Below are 26,251 nucleotides of genomic sequence, written 5' to 3'. Positions count from 1 at the left end.
AGCTGCAGTGTTAGAGATGGCTAACAGCAGTTGTTTACAGTAGATGGTTATTACTACAGAGGAATACTTGTTTCTTTGTGCGTTTTGACATGAAAAGCATAATTTGGGCACCTAGAAGCTATGGAAACACCCCTCAGTGAGGGATGAGACTCCCATGGGGGATGGAGGATCACAGAGTGAGCTGATTGGTGTTGAATTGCCCACCAGCCTTGGGGGAATGTCATTGCAGTGAGGTGCACTATGGAAGTATTGCAGGGTCCAGCCCAGTGGCACTTTCCTCTTTTGGGGACCCATAATTCAGTGTAAAGATGGGATCCCTGATTTTGGGAGATCTAAGTGTTCTGCCTTCCAGCTACGCCTGATTTCCTTTGCCCTATTCATCAAACAGCTCAACTTTCATGCCAGTAATCTAATCAAGAAGCAAACCAACTTGAAAAGCCCACCTATCAAATTAATCAGTCTACATTTAGCTGGCTATTTTGATAGTCTTTGTAAAAGAAATTTATATCTGTAAAGGAAATCTCTATTTATAAGAGTGTCTCATTCTCTGTACCTAAACTACTAGAAACGTTTATAGTAAGAAGACAAAGTCTTAACATTTACATTAAAAACCTTACCTTGTTTAAGACACTTTTTCTGGCAATATTGTCTTAACTGGGCTTTCACCTATGCCCTTTGTCTCAGCAAATAATGGTATTTAGATTAAGTTCTGTGCTTTTGAGATGTAAATGTTCCACCTTATTTTATCTAAGAACTATGTCTTTGAAAATGATCGCTAGTCTAAAGGAGAGAGGGAAGCTACTTGAAAACTGGCAAACAAAGAGTCTTATAAATCTTTAAGACCTGCTTCTCTCTGTGTGTCTCTATGTCTATATGTTGATATGTGTCATGCGTATGTGATATTGCACTACCAAAATATATGAAAGAGCTCCAGTTAACTGACTTAATGAGAAAGTAAGCACTTAAATCAATGTCATTTTTAGGAAAAGGGAAACTAACTCCAATGCTTTTTAGCTCACATGACTTTAGTAAGTCTTTGGTAAATAAAACTTTTTATTTACCAAAATAAATAAAAATTTTTTTTTTGGTAAAAAAAAGTAAGTTTTAAAATAGTGGTAAAATAAATATGAATGTCTTCAGAACTGTCAGAACTAAATACAGTTCAGACATTTTTGTCTGGGTCTGCTGGTCAAACAGGTTTAAGCTAGCTCTCCTAGATGTTTTATGTTCATAAACTTGACTCGGCGATATTTTTGGTAATTGTTTGACTTGTCTGTGAACTTATGTCTTAGAACCAGGCTCTAAACAAATAGCCATGGTAAGGCCTGGGAACATATGCAGAGTTCTCCCTGACCCAACTGTGCCTTCTGGCTATGTTGGAAAAGGTCAGGTGTTATCTCCACATCTCTGTTCACGGCCTCTGCATCTGATATACAATTATGATTGCTTACTTCCCAGTTTTTCAATAAAAATAAGAGTTACTAAGAGTTAATATTATAATTAATTTATGTAATTAAAACTACTAGATATAACCTGAGGTCAGGAGTTCGAGACCAGCCTCAACATGGAGAAACCCCATCTCTACTAAAAATACGAAATTAGCCGGGTATGATGGTGCATGCCTGTAATCCCAGCTACTCGGGAGGCTGAGGCAGGAGAATCACTTGAACCCAGGAGGTGGAGGTTGCGGTGAGCCACGATTGCACCTTTGCACTCCAGCCTGGGCAACAAGAGTGAAAGTCCATCTCAAAAAAAAAAAAAAAAAAACCCTACTAGATATAAGAAAAACAATTCTATATACAGAGTGTATAAAGAAAGTAGGATGGGTTTGGGTGAAGTTATAAAAAAACCATGAAGATGTGTTTTTTGCTAAAGGAGACGTAATTTTGTCTAGTTTAGGTGTAATTTTGTCATTTAAAGGGTTTGTTTTTTTTTTTTTCAAAATAAAGTTTAAGAAAAGATACAGATAAAGCTAAATGGATAAAAAGAGAAAGGATAAAAGGGAGCTCCCAGGGAGTTGGTTCCCTGGACGCATGAGGAAATGCAAGCTAATAAGAAGTGCACTAAATACATGATATTTTGGTTATTGCTATTTATAATAGCTGAAGGGAAGGCAAAAGAGGGTACTGGGCCAGGCCTCAACCTCAAGGCTGGACCAAGCTCAGATTTCAGTCTGTCTGAGCTCAGGCCACTAGCCTCAAAGCCACTCATACACAAGGGTAAGATTATGCCAGGGCAACACAAAGTACCTCAAAGCCATCCACAAACAGAAAAGTCATGCCAGGGTAATAGAAGGTACTTTTGAGACCCGTAGTTACCAAGAAGGTGGTCAATGTGAAAGACGGGCAAAACCAAGTAACTGTGAAAACCAGAGGGCATAATGTGAAGAGACTGTTCCACTTTGTAGATTAGTATCATCAGCTTCCTGAGGAAACTTTAAAATGGATTATGAGAGTAACTAATTTAGGAGCAGTACCCATGGTTTTAAATGCTGCAGAGTGGAAGAACATATTTGGGTTCCTATTAATCCACTGACTATGCCCATTATCCAGGTCATGGTAAACGCTGTGGTTAAAAGGGCCCCTTCTACATGGTCACTCCATGTGATGTTCTGCAGGAATAATCCTGCAGAATTGAGCAATAGTTCAAGAAGACTTATCAAATTAAAGAAAGAAGATGAATGAAGAAAACATTGATGGGGTGAACCTAAGAAGAAAAAGAAGAGAGGGCCATGGGACTCAGCAGGGTGGAAATCTTTAGATAGTTTAAAAAAATGGACAGGGCACGGTGGCTCATGCCTACAATGCCAGTGCTTTGGGAGCTAAGGTGGGAGGATCACGTGAGGCCAGGGAAATATAGCAAGATCCCATCTCTACAAAAAATTTAAAAACTTAGCTAGGCATGGTGGCACTTACCTGCAGTCCTAGCTGCTCAGGAGTCTGACGCAGGAAGACCACTTGAATCCAGGAGTTTGAGGTTGCAGTGAGCTATAATCATGCCACTGTACTCCAGCCTGGGTGACAGAGTGAGACCCTGCCTCAAAAAAAAAAAAAAAAAAAAAAAAAAAAAAAGACAAGACAGAGGGAAAGAAAGATATTAAATGAATTAAATTGAAATTGATGGGGTTAAAAACAAAGGCACGATCATCGCTCACTGCCACCTCAAATTCCTGGGCTGAAGCAATCCTCCTGCTTCAGCTTCCCAAGTAGCTGGGACTACAGGCACATGCCACCATGCTGGGCTAATATTTTTTAATTGTCTTAAAATTTAAGGTGTCACTAACCTTAGTTAACCAACCAACGAGGTCTCACTAAGTTGTCCAGGCTGGTCTTGAACTCCTGATCTCTAGCAATCCTTCCTTCTTGGCCTCTCAAGTGCTGGAATTACAGGTGTGAGACACCATGCCCAGCCCAAACACAGCTACATTTATTCAACATATGAACGGAGAGGCATTCAGCGATAGGTATACTTAATTTATAAGCGAAAGGAACTTAAGGTCCCCTCCTCCGTGTCTCATTCAAAGACATACCAGTGGATCCTTGACCCTTTGAGGAATTCCAAATAGCAAGTTCCACTTATGGAGTATGATTTTCTTCATAAAATATGGTAAGCCTAATGGAAAAAGGCAAAGCGATCTCTTTGGACCATTATGGATAATTATCGTAAATGAGGAAATAAATAGAGAACAGATCACTCCAGTAGCAATGGACACGCTAGTAGCCAGCTAGGCTCATTCACTGGCCACAGGATTGTTCCTGCACACCAGCGTTAAAGCACACCCAATGCCTAGCCACAAGCCAGTCTATGTTGCTACATACCTTGGACTTTTCAGATCACTTGCAAATAAATTTAAACTCTGAGATAAAGGTCCATTGTACTAAAAAAAGAAAAGAAAAGAAAAGAAAAATCATTTGAGACTCCATTCTTAAGAAATAAATTCAACTAATCTCTTCAGAAGATGCCACTGATCAGTCAGCAACTATATGTTGAGTCACTGCAACATCGCTGTTGCTAACTGCAGAGCAACAAATGTGTCCTTCCCAGATTAGGGTTGCACAGTTCTGGCACCTTCTTTAAAGGTTGGCATCACAGAATTCTACTCCCGATGCCACAGATGTTTGTCAGCATTTTCCATTCACGTCTGCTTTCTTGTATTCTCTTTTAACTGAAAAATTTGAAAACTGTATAATTAAATAGTTGTCGCAAATGAAACATACAACCTGTACCATACATATAGAGGTGTCAATTTAGAAATGAGAAGGAATACATATAAATGAGAATCCTCTACCTCTTTCTAAAAATTTAAAGCAGAGTCGGAAATAGAATGAGAAAATACCATCATAACTGGAGTAGGAGTAACATGCAAGCCAATAAAATCTCCCAACATCCTTTACTATTACTAGGAATATAACTGCATTGACTTACCTAGAATGACTCAGAAACTTTTTCTTATTGAACTTTTAAAAAAGAAGTTTAAGTACTATTCTTTTTTTTTTTTTTTTTTTTTTGAAACAGAGTCTCACTCTGTCACCCAGGCTTGAGTGCAGTGACACGATCTTGGCTCACCGCAACTTCCACCTCCCGGGTTCAAGCAATTCTCATGTCTCAGGCTCCTGAGGGACTGAGATTACAGGCCTGTGCCACCACGCCAGGCTATTTTTTTTGTATTTTTAGTAAAGGTGGGGTTTCACTATGTTGGCCAGACTGGTCTTGAACTCCTGACCTCAAGTGATCTGCCCACCTCGGCCTCCCATGCTGAGATTACAGGCATGAGCCACCAAATGCGGCCTATTCTTATTTAAGTTTCATCCCACGTGCTCTACTGAAAGAATCGGAAATAGCTTACTGATCTACGTAAGTACAAAGACACAATAATATATTACACAAGGCAGGTGGCACAGATTTTTCCTAAAGTCATATGTACTTGTAGTCCCCCGACTAAGGCGAGTTGGAGCCCCTTGGTAAAAGCACTAGATTCTAAGTTTTCTCGTCTGCTAAAGCAAATTGAAAACCCCACAAAAAATAAACAAATTCATTTCTATCTAGTGTTAGGATTTTCAACATTGCTCACATTTTTGAAAATAAGTAAGTGGTACGTGTGTCACAAAACTCAAAAGGACAAAGAGCCAAAGTTTATCTCCCTTGTCACGTATTCCCTCACCAAAGACAACCACAGCCAGTGATTTTTGCCTATCTTTCCAGAGGTAGTCTATGCTTATAGAAGTGCATAAATAAAAGGTCTCTCTTCCCCCACCTCCTTTCCTCTCTATTATCTCGGTATGGTTGCATTTGCAAGAACCACATCCCAGTTAATCTGTAAATTTCACGCACCCCATTCTGCCTTCCCTGGGACTGGATCTACAGTCTAGGGGTCTCCCATGATGTGTATGGGGAGGGGTCCAGACAGAGGCCCAGATTGTCACGGGTCCTCCTGGGTCACTGCTGAAACATCCCTCATCTTGCCCCAATGGGACCACATGGTCTGCCAGGCTCAGTGGCTCTTTCTGATGCCCCTTAGCCATGTTGTGAGGCTGCCCAAGGCCCCAGCTGCCTGACCTTCCCGTGGGCCTTCCCCACTCCCACCTAAGCCCCCTGCCCACCCTGGGTTCTCTAGGAAGAGTGGAGAGCAGGAACCCTCTCAGTGGGATCCTCAGCACCCACATCCACCCCTTTCCTCACCTTCCTCTTCCTTCCTCAGCCCCCAGGGAACTCTTTCAAGTTTGATGGAAGGAGACCTTCTAAACATTTTTCCTGAATTGGGAGTCCCTTGCATTCCCCTAACACATTTTATTTTATTTTATTTTATTTTATTTTTATTTTTATTTTTGAGACAGGGTCTCGCTCTCTCACCCAGGCTGGAGTGCAGTGGTGTGATCTCGGCTCACTGCAACCTCCAGCTCCTGGGCTCAAGTGATCCTCCCACCTGAGCCTCCGGAGTAGCCGGAACTACAAGCATGAGCCACAATGCCTGGCTTATTTTTGTATTTTTTGGTAGACAGGGTTTCACCATTTTGGCCAGGCTGGTCTCAAACTCCTGGACTCAAAGCCATCTGCCCACCTCGGCCTCCCAAAGTGCTGGGATTACAGGCGTGAGCCACTACACTAGGCACCCACTAACACTTTTTTTTATGAAAACCAAAGCCAGAGGAGCCTTGCAGTTCTTTTCTGCCTTGTCACATTCCTCTAAGCAGGAGATCTACTTACTTTCTGAGAGGAGCAGGGGAACAGAGCATGTTACCGATTCACTCCCGACACGGCCCTCAGAGCCCTGCATCTTCCAGGTCCTACCAGCTCACAGCCTGCGCCGCAGCCACACTGCTCTTTCACAGGCCCTTGTACTCACCGGGCTCCTCGTGCCACAGGGCCTTTGCTCATGCTGTTCCCACTACGTGCAGGACTCTTCTCCTCTTGTCTAGGAATTAACCCCTTTCAACCCAAGTGTCACTTTCTCAGGAGCCTTTCTGTGCCTATTTGTTCCTTTTAAAAATATTATACGGCACAGCTACCTCTCCTAGTAGCCATGGTCCCAGCTGACACTATTCATGTTCTTGCCTCCATCTAGGCTGAAGCTCCATAAACACAGACTCTCTGGCTTTGGTATCATTCTTGCCTAGCTGAGTACCTGCACTCAAATGAATGCTGAGCTGAATGAATGAATAGATTTAGCACTCAATAAATAAATGCTGAATGAATGAATGAATGAACGAATGTGCTCCACTGCCTCCTTTCTCCTTAGCTCTCTGTTCTTCTCTCTGTGAGCCCATCTGATTTAGATTTTATATCTATTATTTGTGAATGAAATATATGTTTTCTCCTGGGCATTAAAATAATCTTCCACATTACATCTCTTTAAACCTGCCATCTTAGCCACTCAGAGAAGTAGCTATTCAGGGACTTCTTGCTAAATTTTTGACTTGTTATTTGGTTCATTTGTGGTTATTGTAATTAGTCCCTTTCAAATCATTTTCATCTTTTCTTTTTACTAAACCTTTGTTTTAAATATGAACCAGGCATTTCCGCCAGATATTTTGAATACTTTTTGACCTCACATTAGCCTGCAGTCTTATGGTCATGGGAATGAGAGATCTGAATTGCACGCAGTTTGCAGCTAAAGGAAACCACCTTTCGAGTTGAGTCTGGCCGATCTCGCAGTTAAACACAATGAACAGCCTGCTTTGTTTAATGACTGGCAGGCTTGTGAGTCACACTAGAGTAATTAACTGTCTCACTCACCCAGTTGATGAGCACCTTGTCAATGTGGTATCCACTTGCCAGAAATTTCTTTAGTTCTCCAACCAGATGATCCATAAATGTCAACACTCTTCAGAAACCAAAATTATATCACTGAACTGGGGTTGAGGAGACCTTTGGCGAACTTCTAGAAGTCCTGTTAGGCAGGATGTTTAGAGATGGTGGCTCCACAATTTCTATAGGAGAGAGTTAGGAGCAGCAATTGGTTGGAAGACAGGACTTAAAGTTGCTTTGGAGTGGAAAATGTCAAAATGTAATCTCATATAATGGGAAAACCAATTGATGAAGATCATGGCTGAAGACTGAAGGTTCCCATTCCCGACCTCTTGACACCAACAAGTATTTGAGTTCTTGTTATCACTATTTACACCTAATAACAAACTGCTAATTTTTCCTATTTTATTTTTCCTCCTGGAATAATAGTAACTTTTAATAATGGTGTTGCTACTTTAAGCCTTTGGAATTAATCTGCTTAACTCACTTTGCACCATGCCTAGTAGGAAAAAAAAAGGCTACTTAATAAATACATCTTGATCATAAAACTATACAGCACTTGATAGATGGGATAGCCATATATAATGCCTTCAAATATTTGGAACAAAATATCTTACTTTTGTGCTATTTAAGATTTAGTGCTTTCAAAAATAGTTGGTTTTGCTTTTGTTGTTGTTGTTGTTTTACTGTTTGTATTTTATTAATTTTTCTCTTTCTTCCCCTCTCTTCTCCTCACCTTTCTTCTCTCTCTCTCTCTCTCTGGTTGTCTTGGTCTAACAAAACATGGCTGGAAAAAAACACTTAAAAGATCCTTTCCTCTTTAGAAATCAACTCATGAAAACCACCTAAGCGAAAAGGTAATATTTTTCAGTTTCAAAAAACAGCCAGACAAAATGTACTGAGAAGTTTCCAGGGCTCCAAAGTACAAAAGATGTCCCATTCAACAGTTAGGCTGTCATTCTCTGAGACGTTTAGTAACATTTCAAGATACATTTAGATTTGTAAATTCATTTTCCAAGAGGATTCACCCAAGAACTGACCTTGCAACTCAGATAAATGGCCACAAGGTGGGGTGAGAGGTACAAACAGGACCAATTGAAGCTGCTGCAAAGTTTCCATGAAATGTTGAAGTAATATATTTTATTTTTCCATGACACAATTACCTATTAGACTATAGATCCTACATGGTCCTATTAGATTCTATCTAAACAACCACACTGTATTCTGAAGATTTGCATAAAGGAAGATTAACATGAACCGTAGAAGTATGGCTATTTGCACACCTACCTTCCCTGACAGATAGGAAACCCCTGAGGCAGGACTATCTCTTCTCATCCTTGTGTTCCTATGGATTGATGGCACTATAGGAATGGAACCTACCTGCCCTAAAAGGTGTTTGGCAAATGCTCGTGGAATTGAGGTCTTGGTCACCAAGAGGAACCACAGTGTAGCCATCAAATCCTGACGTGATCACACCTTTCCCTTCTAATTTCTCTCCTGGGTTCTTCTCTTTGGGGCCGTGTCTTTCCCGACCGACTAGTCAGGTGCTCCCCCAGGCCTTGGCTGTGGGATCCCTGGCTGCCATGAAGAGTGAAAACAATATGAACGTGGCAGTCAGAAGACCTGGAGTAGAGGCCTGCCTGGCAGGACTTTGGTTAAGTGGGTGCAGCTCAAGGACAGAGACTGTGCTGTGCCCCTTTGGCTTTCAATGTGAAAATCCCCCTACAACCAGACACACAGAAAAAAAATCACCATAATAAATACAAGAAGGCCATAGACTGAGACTGGCTGAATTACTATGACTGGTAAAGTGAGGGCATTGATTAAGACAGAATAGAATCCTGTCCGTTGGAACAGGGATGTGTGGGAAGACCCTGATGAAGCTGGGGACACTGAGCCCCTAAATTCTGATGAGTCTTTTCTGCCAGTGAAAGAGACCTCGCAACCATCAGCAAAAGTGGCCTTTGCAAGCCCCAGCAGAAGCGCTGTCCCCAACCCGGGAGATGTGGCCTTCCTACCCAGCAGTGATACCAGCCTTTCTACATCCCTATGAGGGGTTTCACCTTGCATGGCCAGAGGAAATGTGAATGGCCTCCCCTGAGGCAGTTGCCATGCAAGGCAATGCTGATTCTCCTCAGAACCCGCCCCCATCACCCCTGTTTGCTTCTAGACCTATGACCAGACTCAAGTTCCAGCAGGTTCCTAAAGGTGAGGGTCGAAGTGTTGCTTGTGAGGAGCGCACTACACTGCAAAAAACTACTTTATGTTTCCAATTTATACAGACAGAAACCCAGGGAGAGTGTGCAGGGAGGGATATCAAGGGTATGGGATAATGGTAGAAGGAACATCAAGTTGGATCTGGCCAACTGTATTGGTGTGGGCCCACCAAACAGAGATTCTGCGTGCAGTGTTGCACACAGGGAGAGAGAAAGGGCTCTAACAGTTTGCTGGGTTGATTGACTGAAATGTGGGTCAAAAAATGGCCCGCCATGAGCAAACTGAAAATGTCCCATCTCCCTTGATTTAAGGTAGGGGATGGGATTCAAGGGTTTAGGAAGATTGGAATGTCAGAGTGGATTTGCCATTAAAGACCTCCTCACCTCCACTGGGAGGAGCCAGAAGACATACCTGTGGCAAATGCTTTAAAAAATAAACCGGTGATGACAGTCCTTGGAGTGTCCCTGAAGAGTGCTGGGACTGGTCTTCTCTGTAGATCAGAATTTGAAGACCTCAAAGCAATGAGAGTAATTGGATCTCAGGATGGCAGAAGCCAAATGGCAACACTCAATCACCAAAGGCAAGGTGGGCGTGGCCACCGCAACAGGCAGTGCAGGCAAAGCCAGTAATCAGAGTAGCCTGACTCATGCACCCTATCAATTCGCACACACTATCAACTCGCACACACTATCAACTCGTGCACACTATCAACTCGTGCACAATATCAACTCGCGCACAATATCAAATTGTGCACACTATCAACTTGCACACTATCAACTCAATCAACTCACGCACTAGCAACTCATGCACACACTATCAACTTGCACACTGTTAACTCGTGCACACACTATCAACGTGCAACTATCAACTCGTGCACACTATCAACCCGTGCACACTATCAACTTGCACACAATACCAACTCGTGCACACTATCAACTTGCATACTATCAACTCAATCAACTCGTGCACTAGCAACTCATGCACACACTATCAACTCACACGCTATCAACTGACACACTATCAACTCTCACACTGTCAACTCGTGCACACACTATCACGTGCACACTATCAACTAGTGCACACTATCAACTCGTGCACACTATCAACTCACCCACTATCACCTGGCACACACTATCAACTCATACACACTATCAACTCACGCACTATCAACTCGCGCACACTATCAACTCACACACACTATCAACTCGTACACACGATCAACTCTTACACACTATTGACTCTCACACACTATCAACTCGTGCACACAATTGACTAGTGCATGCTATCAACTGGCACACTATCGACTCACACACACTATCAACTGTTACACATTCAACTCATGCACACTATCGACTCATGCACACTATCAACTGGCACACACTATCAACTCCCACACACTATCTACTGGCGCACGCTATCAACTCGTGCACACTATCAACTTGCACACTGTCAACTGGCACACTATTAACTCACGCACACTATTGACTCGTGCACACTAGCACACTATTGGCACTGGCTAATTGTGGTGCTCCTAGAATTAAAATAGATAGGATGCCTACTAAATTCTGACTTGATTTGTATAGGCAGAAAAGTTTCAGGTCAAGCGAACAAAAGTCTAACTTTAATTATAAAAAGAATCATAGCCTCTCAGTCAATTCCCAGATTTCAGCCAGTTTACAGACCCAGAACCTCTTGAATGAAAGGAAGGCAGGGTCCCCTCAAGGAAGGACCCTGGTATACACCCAAAATGTCACTGTGGTTTCCCCACTCAGAGTATGGGCTTACGGAAGTCAGGGCATCAGTGGAGTCTTAGATTAGGTCCATCTCACAGTGGGGCCAGTGGTTCTTTGAACTTACCCTGAGTTTATTTCCCCATTTCTAGATACATCACTGGACCAGGCAGCAGCTGGCAGAATCACCACATTGGTTCCCCGACCTGTGGAATGAGGGCTTTTTTTTTTTTTTTTTTTTTTTTGAGATGCCCAGGCTGGAGTGCAGTAGTGTGATTTCGGCTCACTGCAACCTCCACCTCAAGAGTTCAAGTGATTCTCCTGCCTCAGCCTCCCAAATAGCTGGGATTACAGGCACCCCCCACCATGTCCAGCTAAGTTTTTTATTTTTAATAGAGATGGGGTTTCACCATGTTGGCCAGGCTGATCTTGAACCTTGAACTCCTGACCTCAGGTGATCCACCTGCCTCAGCCTCCCAAAATGTTGGGATTACAGGCATGAGCCACTGAGCCTGGCCAGAATGAGGGCTTTTATGGTAATAAAGGCAAATGGAAGCCATTAGAACTGTCCTTACCTAGGAAAATGGTAAACCAAAAGCAATACTACAGTCCTGGAGGAAAAGCAGAGATTATTGCCACCATCAATGACTTGAAAGACGCAAAGGTAGTGATTCCCACCATGTCCCCATTTAACTGCTCTAATTGGCCCGTGTAGAAGACAGATGGATCTTCTAGAATAACAGTAGGTTAACATAAGAACCAATGGTGGCTTCAATTGCAGCTGCTGTACCAGATGTGGTTTTATGGCTTGAGCAAATTAACATATCCCTGGTACATGGTATGCAGCTACTGATTTGGCAAATGCCCTTTCTTCCATCCCTGTCCATAAGGCCCACCAGTATCAGTTTGCTTTCAGCTGGCAAGGCCAGCAATGCACCTTTACTCTCCTACTTCAGGACATATCAACTCTCCAGCCCTATTTTATCATTTAGTTCACAGGAATCCTGATTACCTTTCCCTTCAACAGGATATCACACTGGTCCATTATATGATGACATTATGCTGATTGAACCTAGTGAGTGAGAAGTAGCAACTACTCTAGACTTACTGGTAAGACATTTGCATGTCAGAGGGTAGGAAATAAATCTGACTAAAATCCGGGGGCCTTCTTTCTTAATGAAATTGCTAGGGGTGCAGTGGTGTGGGACATATCCCCTCTAAGGTGAAGGATAAGTTGTTGTATCTGGCCCCTCCTACAACCAAGAAAAAGGCACAATGCCTGGTAGGCAAATTTGGATTTTAGAGCCAACATATTCCACATTTGGGTGTGTTACTCCAACCCATTAACAAGTGACCCTAAAAGCTGCTGGTTTTGAGTGGGGTCCAGAACAAGAGAAGGCCCTGCAACAGGTCCAGGCTGCCATGCAACCTGCTCTGCCACTTGTGCCATATGATCCAGCAGATAAAATGATGCTTGAGGTGTCGATGGCACACAGGGATGCTGTTTGGAGTCTTTGGCAGGGCCCTGTAAATCAATCTTATGGAAGCCTTTAGGATTTTGGAGCAAGGCCCTGCCATCCATGGATAACTACCCTCCTTTTGAGAAACAGCTCTTGGCCTGCTACTGGGCCTTAGTAAAAACTGAACACTTGACCGTGAGCCACCAAGTTCCCATGCAATCTGGGCTCTCCATCATGAACTGGCTGATATTGGACCCAACAAGCCATAAAGTTAGGCATGCACAGCAGCACTCCATCATCAAATGGAAGGGGTATATACATGCCAGGGCCTGAGCAGCCCCTACAGACACAAGTAAGTCCATCACAGGGAAGAGACTTGGACCTGGTTTACAGGTGGTTTTGCACAATACACAGGCACCACCTGAAAGTGGGCAGTAATGGCAGCATGACAGCAGCCCCTTTCTGGAACATTGCTGAAGGACAATAGTGAGGGAAATCTTCCCCATGGGCAGAAGTCTGGACAGCGCATATGGTTGTGCACTTTGATTGGAAGGAGAAATAGCCAGACATGTGATTATATACTGATTCATGGGCTGTAGCCAAAGGTTTGGCTGGATGGTCAGGGAATTGGAAGGTACATGACTGGGAAATTGGTAACCAAGACATCTGGGAAAGAGGTGTGTAGATAGACCTCTCTTAATGGGCAAAAAAAAAAAAAAATGTGAAGACACTTGTGCCTCATGTAGATGTTCACCAAAGCACCAAAGGGTGACCAAAGACTTAATAATCAGGTGGATAAGATAACACATTCTATGAATACAAGTCAGCCTCTTTCCCCAGCCACTCCATCATCACCCAATGGGCTCATGAACAAAGGGACCATGGTGGCAGGGATGGAGGTTATGCGTGGGCTCAGCAACATGGACTTCCACTCACCAGGGCTAACCTGGCTATGGTCACCTCTGAGTGCCCAATCTGCCAGCAATGGAGATCAGCATCAAGCTCCCAGTATGGCATCATTCCCTGGGGCTGATCAGCCAGCTGCCTGGTGGCACGTTGGTTACATTGGACCATTTTCATCATGGAAGGGCAGCATTTTGTTCTTACCGAAATTGACAGTTACTCTAGATATGGATTTTCCTTCCCTGCACATAATGCTTCTGCCACAGCTACCATCCATGAACTTTCAGAATGCTTTATCCACTGTCATGGTATTCCACACAACATTTCTTCTATTCAAGGAACTCACCACACATCGAAAGAGATAGAACAAAGGGCCCATGCTCCAAGAATTCACTGTCTGACCATGTTCCCCACCATCCTGAAGCAGCTGGCTTAATAGAACAGTGGAATGGCCTTTTATAGACTCAGTTACTGGTAGGCGTTTTGAACCTATTCTGGTTCAGGAGTATGACTGGATAAAAAATAACAACAATAATAATTTTTTTTAAAAAAAGACTCAGTTATAGCACCAGGTAGGAGGTAATACCTTGCACAGCCTGGGCAAGGTTCTCCAGATGGCTGTATATGCATGGAACCAGCATCTAATATATGGTTCTATTTCTCCCACAGCCAGGATTCACAGGTCCAGGAATGAAGGGGTGGAAATGATAGTGGCACCACTGACTATTAACCCTAGTGACCCACTAGCAAAGATTTTTGCTTCTCGTTCCCAAGGCTTTATGCTCGCTGCTTGCCTAGAGGTCTTAGTTCCAGAAGGAGAAATGTTTCCACCAGCAGACACAAGTTCATTGAACTGGAAATTAAGACTGCCATTCAGCCACTTTGGACTCCTCGTGCCTCTGGGTCAGCAGGCTAAGAGAGGAGTAATGATGCTGGCTGGGGTGATTGATCTGGACTGCCAAGAGGAAATCAGACTGCTACTTCAACATGGACATAAGAAAGAGTATGTCTAGAATGCAAAAGGTCCCTTAGTGTGTCTCTTAGTATTAAGGTCAACGGAAACTACAGCAACCCAATTCAGGCAGGGCTATAAATGGCCCAGATCCTTCACGAATGAATATTTGGGTCACTCCACCAGGTGAAGAATCATTACCAGGTGAAGTGATTGCTGAAGGCTTAGGGAACACAAAATGGGCAGTAAAAGAAAGTAGTTATAAACACCAGCTATGACCACGTGACCAGTTACAGAAAGGACTGTCATTTTCATGAGTATTCCTCCTTATTTTGTTCCCAATATGTTTGTGTGTATATATATATACACCTATATGAAGTAAATATCTTTATTTTCTTTCCTCTTATTCCCTTATCATGTAACATAAGATGTATTGACTTTATATCAGTATTGAAGTATTGTTAATTTTACATCATATTATTGAAGTTACAGGATATCCAAAGAGTAAAGTTTATGCAAGAACTTTACCTCCTCTTCCAGGGAAGGGATTAGTGAGTTTCAGTTGCAGGCAGGATTGTTGTATCATTGTGGGATAAATTATGACCTTGTTATTGTCTTTATTTGGAGATTAATTATGTTTTAAGGAACATATGGGTGTCAGGTTGATAAGAGGTGGATTTGTAATGGTTAATTTTATTTGTCAACTTGATTGTGTCAAGGAATGTCCAGAAAACTGATAAAGCGTTATTTCTGGGTGCGTCTGTGAGGATGTTTTCAAAGCAGATGAGCATTTGAATCAGTGGACTGAGTGAAGAAGATCCACCCTCACCAATGTCGAATTCATTGAGGGCCTGAATAGAACAAAAAAGCCAGAGAAAGGCACATTTTCACTCTCTCCCCTTGAGCTGGGACATCAATGTTCTCCCGCCTTCTTCCTAACTGAAGCCTTTGGACTCAGTCTGAATTACTCCATTGACCTTCCTGGGTCTCTAATTTGCAGATTATATGTCATGGCAATTCTTAGCCTCCACGATTGCATGAGCCAATTCTCATAATAAACCTCATCTTATTGTTTTTGTTTCTCTAGAAAACCCTGACAAATATATATATATTTCTGTTATGAGTCTACAACTCTTGTTCTCCCCCTGAGTCTCCACCACTACCTCATAGAAGAAATTGTTAACATTCCAGTCCAGTTCAACAGCGATTTGATCCAATAACAAAGAATCTTGCTATTCAAAGTGCGGCCTGAGCCCAGTGGCACCAGCCTCAGCTGGGGGCTGGCCAGTCTCAGGCCCCACTGTAGACCTACTGAATCCAAATCTGCATTTTGTAAGATCTCTGGGTGGCCTTCATGCAACTGGAACTTTGAGAGGCACTGAGCCAGGCCCTCCAGGGCAGGGTTCAGTCTCTGATAAAAATGCTAGGTCTCTCAGGCAGTGTCCTCCTCCTCTGCCTCTCCCTTTGATCCTGGGCCTCTCTGGCCGGTGGGGCTTCAGGGCTGAAGATTATCACTTACTCAGTGCGGTAGACCTACCAGAGGCCTGGCAAAACTCCCACTTAGCCTAGTTTGTGGTCCCTTGGCACAGGCTTTATGCTGCCCAGAAATAGAGCCTTCCTCTGGCAGGGCCCTCAGCCTGAGTCCCAGCTACTTTTGGGCCCTGCACAAGCCACGTCAGGACCTCAGGCATCCTGGTAAAATGATTCCTGAGAGCCTGCATCTGACTACTGGGGTTCTGACTGACTTATCTGTGACATCCCTTTGCCTGGTGTGGCAGTGGCTTGGATATCAGCCTCTCCAGCCCCCTAAATTAGTCAGAGGGCAAGATCAACTACTTTTAAGTAGCCCTTAACTTATCCAAAATATCTTCTCCATGGCCAAAACCCACAGAGGGGAAGTCAAGAGGAACACAGCAGAAAGCTTCCTCCTTGCTTTCCTGCTGTCCGTTTCAAACCCTCTCTATTAGTCTACTCTCAAGCTGCTAATAAAGACATACATGAGACTGGATAATTTACAAAGAAAAGAAGTTGAATGGACTCACAGTTCTACATGGCTGGGGAGCCCTCACAATCATGGCAGAAGGTGAATGAAGAGCAAAGTCACATCTTGCATGGCAGCAAGCAAGAGAGAGAGAGAGCTTATGCAGGGAAACTCCTCTTTATAAAACCATCAGATCTCATGAGACTTATTCACTATCACGAGAATAGCACAGGAAAGACCCACCCCCAGGATTCAATTACCTCCCACCGGGTCCCAAAGAAACGCAGCAGGCAGCACCCACACTCATGCTGACTCTGATTGTCATCGAATCCTCTTCTCTCCAATTCCTAGTGGAGCAAAAGAGAAATTTCCAAAAAGCTATAGTGAGGAAAACAGGCATAGAAAAATGGGTAAGCTTTGCACAGTGACAGTATCGGAGCCAATGAGGTTTATCCGAGGGGCGATTATTGCTAATTGAAAACTTTTCCCAATACCCAGCCGTGATGACTTGAAATATAGTTGGCATTGGCAATTTTTGACAGTCTCTATGGAGACTGAAGTTTGTTGGAATAAAAAAGAAAAATGGATAAAAGGTTTTTAAAACAGAAAGGGGAAAAAGACAGGCCTAAGAGAGGGGTCTCCCCCAGATCTCAGGTTCTGTGAATTTTTTCTCCAGTACTTTCTTTCTGCCATTTTATTTTTTATTTTTTAGAGACGGTCTCACTCTGTTGCCCAGGCTGGAGTACAGTGGTACACTCATAGCTCACTGCAGCTTTGAACTCTTGAGCTCAAGTGGTCCTCCTGACTCAACCTCCTGAATAGCTGGGACTACAGGCATGCACCACCACGCCCGCCTAATTTTTAATTTTTTTTTTTTTTTTTTTTTTGGTAGAACGTGGTCTCATTAAGTTGTCCAGTCTGATCTCAAGCTCCTGGCCTCAAGCGATCCTCCCGCCTCGGCTTCCCAAAGTGCTGGGATTACAGGTGTGAGTCACCACACCAGGCCTCTAGTCACATTTTAAATTGGGAGCAAGTAATTATATGGCCAATGGCTTTAACTGCCATTAAACAATGGCCATTCTTTGTTCCTGCCCCAAATTCCAGACTTATTTAGGCAGGGTCTGCTCAACACTGAAGTCCTGTTGTTGTTGTTTTTTCCCAAACCTGCTCTTTCTGTGGTTTTCACCATCCCAGAAAAATAGTTTCTCCCTCTCTCTTTCAGCTTTCTTAAAATCACATCTGCTAACCCACTTCTCACCACCTCCCCTGCACCATCCTTGGTCCAAGCCAGCATCCTCAGGCACTAGCCTCCGAACTCTTCTCTGTTCTTCTGTTATTGCCCCTCCTGTTCTATTCTCAGGACACCAGCCAGTGCGATTCTTTTAAACATCATTTAGATGACGACACTCTCAAAACAGTTGGCTGGCTTTCCGTCTTACCCATCGTAAAAGCCAAAATCCTACAAGTTCCTGCATTATTTCATCTCCAGTTCACCTTTGGAACCTCATCCTCTCCTCATGTGTCCTCACTTCTTCTGCTCCAGACACCTGGGCCTTCTTGGCTTTTTCCTGAAAAGGCTGGGACCCCTCCTACCTCAGGGCCTTTGCACTTGCTGTCTCCTGTGACTGTAGGTTGACATCTCTCTGCCCCTATATCTGCAGGCTCACTCCCTTCTCTTCTTCAAGTCCCTGCCCGATAGCACCTGATCACTATTTAAAACTGCAACCTGAAACCCTTCCAGATGTTTTACCTCTTTCCCAGCTTCCATTTTGCTTGTAACACTCATTGCCATTTGACAGTAAATATTTATTGTCGGTCTCTCTCTCCAGGATAGAAACTCTCTGAGAGCAGGAAATGCTTTTCCACTTTGTTGGCCTTTTTTTTCCCGGCACCTGGAAGGGCTCCAGGTCACTTGGAACCTGAGGGAGCAAATGGGGAAAGGTAACTACATGTTTGAGATTAGAAGGAGTCACAGAACACCAGCACCCACATGGCTCTTTGCCCTGCCTTCCTGCTGAGCTGCCAGTGTGCCCTCCCACCCAGATGCCTCCAGCCTGCAGCAGGCAGCAGGGAGGAAAGAGAAATGGGGGCTGTGGCTTTGTGTTCCTCTGGACTCTTCAAATGTGCAAAGAAATAACTTAGCAAAGAGGATGCCAGGGAACAGAGGCTGGGCAGGTCAGGGTGTTTCCATTTTTGCAACCTCAGAGAGAAGCTGATGAATGAAATGGAGTGAATTCTCCTGGGAATACCTGAGGTTGGCCATCACCCAGCTGTCCTCCCAGCACAGGAAACAGGCCCTCAGCAGCCATGTGGCCCCAAGGGAAGCTAGGCCCACAGTGGGGGGTTAGGGGGTCTGACGGCTCTGGGGAGGCCTCCTGGCCTGCCCACACCTCTTTTTTCTCCCCAAGCTCCCTTCTCATTCTGCTCCACTCCCCCACCAGCTGCTGGGCCTGTCCTCAGTCTGCTTCTGGCCTGTTTTTTGTTTTCTCGGTTACATGGTATAGATCGCTTTACTATAGGAACCTGACTCACATACTGCTAAGAACACCAGGAGTAGCTTTGTTCAGGCTTTACATTCAGAGGGCCCCAAGATGCAGAGAAGATCCATCTACTCTTTTTTATGTCAATAATTTTGGGGGTACAGGTGGTTTTTGGTTGCGTGGACAAGTTCTTTAGTGGTGACTTCTGCGGTTTCAGTGCACCCGTCCCCTGAGTAGTATACACTGTGCCCAATATGTAGTCTTTTCTCTTTCACTTCCCTTCCACCCTTCCTCCCAAGTATAGTGGACTTTGGGGATCCATCCACTCTGGCTCTCACTCACTCATTCACTCAAGGTTGACTGTGGTGGTGAGTGCATTCCTCTTGGGTCACACAGTGCAGTTCTGCGTCTGCAGAAGCTGCTGCCAGGAGACCACAGGGGAGCAGCTGGGCTTTGGAGATGATCCAGCTGAGTGATCTTACCCAAGATGGGAGATGCCAATAACCAGGCAGACACAGAACTCCTGGGAGGGAAAGGCTCATTTGGCTGTGGAGAGGCTTTGGTCACAGAAGCCTGGGGAGGTCGTCTGCCCCATCGCGCTGTGATTGTTGCTCTTTTTAGGCTTCGAGGCGATCAAAGAAGCATTACATATGGTCTTAGCATTTCTTTGACTTTTATTTTTTTTTTGAGACAGAGTCTCACTCTGTTGCCCAGGCTGAAGTGCAGTGGTGCTATCTGGGCTCACTGCAACCTCTGCCTCCCAGGTTCAAACAATTCTCCTGCCTCAGCCTCCCAAATAGCTGGGACTACAGGCGTGCGCCACCACACCCAGCTAATTTTTGTATTTTTAATAGAGACGGGGTTTCGCCATGTTGGCCAGGCTGATCTCGAACTCCTGACCTCCAGTGATCCACCCGCCTTGGCGTCCCAAAATGCTGGAATTACAAGTGTGATCCACCACGCCCCGCCATGGTCTTAGCATTTCTTTGTCTCTACTTTATGTTTTGTTCACATTTGAGGTCAGTCAATAAGTTGTATAATAACTAGTGTAGCTGACATTTCCAAAGAGATTTACAGTGCCAGATCCTGGGCTTTGTGCTGCACACGTGTAATCCAAATCACTTGTGAGGCAGGCACTTGAATTGCCCCCATTTAGCAGGTGAAGAAACTGATTGTCAGAACGTCAAGAAACAGGGCGGGGGGCACGTGGGGCACATGCAGCCCCTGAAGTCCCTGCCCTGCCGCCTCCGCACTCTGGTTTCTTCCTGGGCACCGGGTGTCTTCTAATCCTCCTGAAACACTCCAAGGAAGATAAACATACACTCCAGCCCTAAGCAGCCCCTGGGTCTATCTGCATTGCGCAATGACCTGAAATAGAGAAAGCGAGGCATTTCCAGCCCCAGAGTGCATCTACTTCCAGCAATGAGATTTTTATCTTCAGTAGAATCACCAGGTGAGGCGAGAGCAATAGAAATGTCTGGAAGGAACGTAAGCTCTTTATCAATAGTTTTCTTTCAGAATAAAGGGAGAACAAATGGCTTCTATTTTTCGAATTTTTAAATTCCAATGAAGAAAACAAGAGAAAAATCAGCAAAGTATGAAGTATATTTTAATAAACCTAAGGATAACCCTGGCCACCTCCCTCATCAGGCGTCACTCAGTCATGGGGAGAGGATGGTGAACATGGAGACCGCAAATGGGGGCCTCTGCCAGGGTCTCCTCTGACTGCAGTTGGCTGTGCCCGGGCCATGCCAAGGGCCTGCCCGAATTTCTGTCCTTGTGACTACATCTGGATTTTAGTCAAGGACACAGCAGGTGCAAGAGAAAAACCCAGCACAGGGTGACTAAGGAAATTTGGGAGAGGAATCGTTCATTGCCCCCTGGTGACACCAGCTGCTGCTACTTGCAGGGTGAGGAGAGGGGAAAGTCGGGCCTCCTGGGACAGTTTGTTCCACAGTTTGGTAGTAGGAGAGTCTTAATTGCCAGCTTTGATTTTAACTCAAAGAACAATTCAAGGAAGCTGACTCTCAGAGCTCACAACTGTCCCTTTTCCTTTCCCAGCTGGCTTTGCTGGGATGAAAATCTATGAGTCTTGGTTGCATAACACACATAACTGACAGCAGGACGGCAGCCTTCACGGGTTCCTGGGCTTGCCTGTCCACTTCTCTGCCCTCTCTGAGGGACCTGGAAGTTCCGAAATGGCCTGAACCTCCATGCCCTTCATCTTCTTATCTCCAGGGTCTAAGCCCAGCCCAGAGGTGTCCCAATGAGTGGGTGTTTAATGAAGTAATGGATTAACACTGAAGTCCAGATTGTAACACAAGGAAACGTGGAACACATGAAGAGAGGCTGTCCCTGCCTGCCAGCTTCAGAGAGAGATGGAGCTGGAGAAAGAGCTGTGGATGGCCCTGAACGGAGGGAACCTTGGGGAGAAATGGAAAGGCAAGTGTCTTCTACCTCTCAGTCTTGTCCAGGGCAGGTCCTACAAAGGAGGGTGTCCACCCACAGGGCATGACGTGATCAAGGAGCCTTCACAGAATAGCCTGTGTTTCCAATGGCCTGTGTCACCTCAGCAGACTTCCTTGGTTCAAAGTATAAAAAGAAAGCTCCCCCGTTCCAACAACATTGCCATCGGGGGTCCAGAGCTAGCTTCAGGAGCTTATTTGGGCTTCACAGGAAAAAGGGAGTTTCTGGGGCAGCTACATTTAAAGAAAAATTAACCTCCATATTTAAAAATGATAGGAATGAATCCTAAGGGCTTGCGATGGAGAGAAAAAGTTTTGAAAGGACCTAATAAATCCAGGATATCTCATGTTGATGGCCAGGTAGCATGAAATCTTCAGCGTCCTTGCTTAACCAAGGGGCACTCTGAAGCCATGCATTCAGGACAAATCTTAAACATTGTCAGTCATGAAGTCCCCCTGCATGGGAGGGGCTGAGAAAGCTGAGGCAAATATAGGCAGCACAAGCTATTGGGTGAGCATACACTTTTATCATCAGGGCAACATTGTATTATTTGGGACATGTAGTATATAGAGAGAGATGGGTTTGAATCCTTCTTAAGGATACAAAACAGAACACAGAAAAAGAAAGACAACTATCTTAACATTTACCCAAAAAGTGATTTTTCTTTTGGCAACTCCCTGTGAGCCATAATGATTTCAAGATAAAAAGTTTAAAATTAAAAAAAAAAAAAACATTCTGTCTCAGTATGGAGAATGGATGGGAGGGCTTTTGCAACAGTCGAGGCAAGAAATGGCTTGTAACAGAAGTTTTACAGTGGGAGATGGATTTAAAATGCATTTCAACAATAGAACAGGACCTCCTGACAGATTAGATGTTGATGAGGAGGGGGAGGAGGAGGAATCAAGGCTAACTCAGAAGGTGATAGTTTATCAATGGTGGTGATATATATTTTTTTTTTCCCTGAAAAAAAAATCCTTGGGAAAAAAGTTCCAATTGGCTGTCACTTCAAAATAACAAACCTGAATAAATATCTTGGAAACAATGTATCATTAGTAACACTTGAATCCAAAAAAAAAAAAGAAAAGAAAAGAAAAGAAAAAGTAGTTTCAGTCCAGGAATTGAACTGAAGTTAGAAAAATCTGCGTTCTTTTTGTTTTTTGTTTTTGTTTTTTTAGCATCAAAATGTGAGACGAGAAGATCTGGGTTCTAATCAAGGTTTTACTACAAATTGTGTGACCCCTTTAGACTCACTTAATTCCCATAGCGCCTCAGTTTCCTCATCTGCAAAAAATGAACTAAATTGAAGAGCTCTGAAATTTTGTAAAACATGTGCTGTTAATTCTGAAGTTGGTTGGCTCCTTTTTACATCCTTACTGACTTTAGTCACAGTAAGTAGCACAATGGCTTGCATTTTCTCCAGACACTAATTCTCAGAACATAAGTTGCTTTTAATTTTGTATCTATGCCATCTTTGCACTCCAGGAAGAGCCCCCCCATGTGGTTCCCAGTCCTAGAAAATCAGCACCTTTGCAAGGTATCCCAACGAGTGCACGGGCAGTGATAAAATACACCATGGCTCCAGAGTGCATTTTATCTTGCGTAAGCCTTCCAAGCTCCACATGCTCCGTGCCAGGATTAGCTGAGAGGACACGGGGAAGCCACTGCTGACCAGGCTGAAACTATATCTGGACTTGGGCTCAGTTGATGGATACAGTGAGTTCCTTTTAGTGTGTGGCCTGGCCCACTGCCTGGACACACAGCTACATTCAGCCTCGTCTGCTGCTGTAACTAAACCATGTACCTCACTTCCTCAACTATAGGCAGGGTCATTTAGATTGAAGGCTGTATTTTGAGTCTGATTTGATTGACACACTAAATTTATTAAACAGTAGATTTTGTCTCTCCATGTCACTATCTCTTATGAAGTGCAAGGAAGGCTCTGTTTTAAGAAGGCATGGCCTCCAGAAAGACACTAGCAAGGACCTCACATGCATAGAAAGGTCTTGAAGAAATCGAAACTCCATCCAAGTTCAAAATAGGCCCACCCCTTCTCCCCCTTTACTCAACAGACATTTGGTGATGTCCTTGCTGGACCTACTGTGTGACGAGCATGTGCCAGGTGGACAGGGAGCAGTGGCCACTTGCAGGGGTCTTGCTAATGTCACTTGTCCTAGAGAGAGACACCCAGAAACTCAGTCCTGGGAACCCTTTCCTCAATGAGCACAGCAAATCACTTTTCAGGTCATATGGAATCAGCTTTTGCAGGCGGTGGTGTCTGGATGACAATAACAGTCAAAGCACAACCAATCTGTCGAAGAGATGTTGCTCTTGCTTCTAGTGAGTAGTGTGAAAGGAAAATAAATCTCAGGACCCCAAAATCACTAAGCCCAAGGGAAAAGTCAAGCTGGAAACTGCATCAGGCAAACCTCCCTCCCATTTTATTCCTAAATAAGATAGCTACAAAGATTTTTTTTTTTTTAAAGCTACCTACGTCCCTCACCACTTGCCCACCAGGAAATTCCTTATGGGCCCCAAGATCTTTATCCTAAAACAATTCTGTTGAATTTCACCCTAACAATGTAAATTGATAGCTTATCTTCACAGGTGCGGGACAAAGGACAGAACTCAAAGCCCTCCCTCTGCTCACCTGAGACAAATGCATATCTGACTGCTTTCTCTGATGCAAACATACAGATTCAAGGAACTAGATGAAGGCATAAGTGACTTTTCCTCTAACCCCCTCTCACCTGTAAACTGTGTATTTGGTGAAAAGATGATCAAGGACTCAAAAGAATGCAATCATTTGTCTCTTATCTACCCATACCTTTAAAAAATGCCTTCCTCTTTCCCCAATGTCCACCCTTTCCCCTTTAAATATTGAAGCCTTCAGAATCATCTTTGAAGAAGGCACAGACCTGCCTCCCGGGCGCATGCTCTTAACCTTGGCAAGGTAAACTTTCTAAATTGATTGAGACCTGTCTCAGATACCTTTTGGTTCGTAGTAGAAAATCAGAATATTTGAAAAGAACTAGACCTGAATTTTTATAGTCCAAACAGTCCCACAGAAAAGTTCCTACTCATTTGCCTCCAATGTTTTGTTTGTTTATTTGTTTGTTTGTTTGTTTGTTTGCGATGGAGTCTCACTCTATTGCCCAGTCTGGAGTGCAGTGGCACGATCTCTGCTCACTGCAACCTCTGCTTCCTGGGTTCAAGCGATTCTCATGCCTCAGCCTCTGGAGTAGCTGGGACTACAGGCATGCACCACCATGCCCAGCTAATTTTTGTATTTTTAGTACAGATGGCATTTTGCCATGTTGGCCAGGCTGGTCTCAAACTCCTGACCTCAAGTACCTCCAGTGTTTTTAAGCTATTTTCCATATTAAATGCTTGCTTTGTGTCAGGCACTGTCTGAAAATTCTCATGTTTGAGCAATTCAGCCTGCATGACAATCCTATGAAATAGGCAATATTATCGTCCCCAGGAGAAAACCGAGGCACAGAGAACTGAAGTAACTTACCCACAGCTAGGAGGTCATCAAATGGGCACCTCCTGCAGTGTCTATTATGTGCGTAACCATTAGAAAGTCCTGCCACTAGGCCACAGAGCCCTGTGAGCTGTGGAGGTGAGCCCAACAATTGGCTCCCCAACCGCCGATTCTAGCTCGTGTGCTTTCCTAAGCCCGGAGGTAGATGGAAAGAAAAGTAGAGGGCCAGCTCAGTTGCGCTCTGGAGCTGAGATGCAGAAATAGTATTCCACTGGGGAGGCCACCAGGTGTGTCACATTCTTCGCTACATGCTCAGTTTTGCCGGGGATCTGTAGTCAGCAAACTACCAAGAGCACCAACCACACTTGCCTCCAGTCCCTCATGTCTAGCCCTAAGGCAGAGTCCAGACTGCCACACCGAGGTGCCAGCTGACTCCAGAGCGGCCCCCGCCCTGAGAGCTCAGAAGTATCAACACACGGCTGGGCGCGGTGGCTCACACCTGTAATCCCAGCACTTTGGAAGGCCGAGGCAGGTGGATCACACGGTCAAGAGATCGAGATCTTCCTGGCCAACCTGGTGAAACCCCATCTCTACTAAAAATACAAAAATTAGCTGGGCGTGGTGGCAAGCGCCTGTAATCCCAGCTACTCTGGAAGCTGAGGCAGGAGAATCGCTTGAACCCGGAAGGCAGAGGCTGCAGTGAGCCGAGATTGCACCACCGCACTCCAGCCTGGCAACAGAGTGAGACACCATCTCAAAAAAAAAAAAAAAAGTATCAACACTCAGATGGTCACTGCCAGACCCTGCTGTTTTCTGCTCATTGCATCATCTCCCACCAGAGGTGACAGGGAAGATGTTTGCTGGGAAGATTTATAAACTCCTGCATTCTGTAGCGAGAAGATTTGAATTCAGTAGCCAGAGACTTCAGGAGGGTCCCCAAAAGGGAGACACCATCGAGCACCAGGTGGTAGTACTCTGGAGCGCCAGGTGGTAGTACCACATGGAAGCAGCAGCAGCTGACACACAAGCCACTTTTTTCCAGCCCAAAAAAGTGAAGTTTCTAGGGATCAAGTTTCCCGACTGCAGCAACAGTCTACGGAACATGAGGTCACTGAGGAGGGGCCTGTTATGGTGAAGACCCCCCACCCCCTAGGGCAACTGTTCTCCCCTCCCTCTGCCAGGCAGTGATGGACCATTCAACAATGAATGATGCCTGAATGTCCCCTGACATAAGCCAACTCTGCTCCACACCCCTATCAAGGGAGGTGGCCCACATCAGGAAATATAAAAGTAATCATGGGTCAAGTCAGAAGAGTTTTTAAAAATCAAACAT

At 44.4% G+C, this 26,251-nt stretch overlaps 1 non-coding gene across 1 annotated transcript; it reads left to right on the top strand.

Annotated features, from left to right (window-relative positions):
* Nucleotides 1-16,901: 16,901 nt before the first annotated feature.
* LOC112209552 (U4 spliceosomal RNA) lies at nucleotides 16,902-17,042 on the top strand. The gene has a single exon (XR_002944391.1). It is a non-coding gene; the product is annotated as a U4 spliceosomal RNA (small nuclear RNA).
* The last annotated feature ends 9,209 nt before the right edge of the window (nucleotides 17,043-26,251 follow it).

The sequence above is a fragment of the Pan troglodytes genome, chromosome 5 (genome assembly GCF_028858775.2).
Source record: "Pan troglodytes isolate AG18354 chromosome 5, NHGRI_mPanTro3-v2.0_pri, whole genome shotgun sequence".
Lineage (NCBI taxonomy): Eukaryota > Metazoa > Chordata > Mammalia > Primates > Hominidae > Pan > Pan troglodytes.
Note: the sequence above shows the minus strand (reverse complement) of the source record. Positions and strands in the feature narration are given on the sequence as shown.